The following is a 1,842-nucleotide window of genomic DNA, read 5'->3' as shown; positions in this document are numbered from 1 at the left end:
CATACTAGTGACATTAAGTTTGTCTATGTATTCACACATGTATTATGTTTCCGGTTAATACAATTCTAGCATGAATAATAAACATTTATCATGATATGAGGAAATAAATAATAACTTTATTATTGCCTCTAGGGCATATTTCCTTCAGTCTCCCACTTGCACTAGAGTCAATAATCTAGATTACACAGTAATGATTCTAACACCCATGGAGTCTTGGTGCTGATCATGTTTTGCTCATGGAAGAGGCTTAGTCAACAGGTCTGCAACATTCAGATCCGTATGTATCTTGCAAATCTCTATGTCTCCCACCTGGACTTGGTCCCGGATGGAATTGAAGCGTCTCTTGATATGCTTGGTCCTCTTGTGAAATCTGGATTCCTTTGCCAAGGCAATTGCACCAGTATTGTCACAGAAGATCTTCATTGGTCCCGATGCACTAGGTATGACACCTAGATCGGAAATGAACTCCTTCATCCAGACTCCTTCATTTGCTGCTTCCGAAGCAGCTATGTACTCCGCTTCACATGTAGATCCCACCACGATGCTTTGTTTAGAACTGCACCAACTTACAGCTCCACCGTTTAATAAAAACATGTATCCGGTTTGCGATTTAGAATCGTCTGGATCAGTGTCAAAGCTTGCATCGACGTAACCATTTACGACTAGTTCTTTGTCACCTCCATAAACGAGAAACATATCCTTAGTCCTTTTCAGGTATTTCAGGATGTTCTTGACCGCTGTCCAGTGATCCACTCCTGGATTACTTTGGTACCTACCTGCCAAGCTTATTGCTAAGCATACGTCAGGTCTGGTACACAGCATTGCATACATGATAGAGCCTATTGCCGAAGCATAGGGAACATCTTTCATTTTCTCTCTATCTTCTGCGGTGGTCGGGCATTGAGTCTGACTCAACTTCACTCCTTGTACTACAGGCAAGAACCCTTTCTTTGCCTGATCCATTTTGAACTTTTTCAAAACTTTATCAAGGTATGTGCTTTGTGAAAGTCCAATTAAGCGTCTTGATCTATCTCTATAGATCTTGATGCCCAATATGTAAGCAGCTTCACCGAGGTCTTTCATCGAAAAACTTTTATTCAAGTTTCCCTTTATGCTATCCAGAAATTCTATATCATTTCCAATTAACAATATGTCATCTACATATAATATCAGAAATGCTACAGAGCTCCCACTCACTTTCTTGTAAATACAGGCTTCTCCAAAAGTCTGTATAAAACCATATGCTTTGATTACACTATCAAAGCGTTTATTCCAACTCCGAGATGCTTGCACCAGTCCATAAATGGATCGCTGGAGCTTGCACACTTTGTTAGCACCTCTTGGATCGACAAAACCTTCTGGGTGCATCATATACAACTCTTCTTCCAGAAATCCATTCAGGAATGCAGTTTTGACATCCATTTGCCAAATTTCATAATCATAAAATGCGGCAATTGCTAACATGATTCGGACAGACTTAAGCATCGCTACGGGTGAGAAAGTCTCATCGTAGTCAACCCCTTGAACTTGTCGAAAACCTTTCGCAACAAGTCGAGCTTTGTAGACAGTTACATTACCATCAGTGTCAGTCTTCTTCTTAAAAATCCATTTATTCTCAATGGCTTGCCGATCATCGGGCAAGTCAACCAAAGTCCATACTTTGTTCTCATACATGGATCCCATCTCAGATTTCATGGCTTCTAGCCATTTTGCGGAATCTGGGCTCATCATCGCTTCCTCATAGTTCGTAGGTTCGCCATGGTCAAGTAACATGACTTCCAGAATAGGATTACCATACCACTCTGGTACGGATCTTACTCTGGTAGACCTACGAGGTTCAGT

Source organism: Triticum dicoccoides, chromosome 1B (assembly GCF_002162155.2).
Source record: "Triticum dicoccoides isolate Atlit2015 ecotype Zavitan chromosome 1B, WEW_v2.0, whole genome shotgun sequence".
Lineage (NCBI taxonomy): Eukaryota > Viridiplantae > Streptophyta > Magnoliopsida > Poales > Poaceae > Triticum > Triticum dicoccoides.
The sequence above is the reverse complement of the archived record's forward strand: the minus strand, read 5'-3'. Positions refer to the sequence as shown.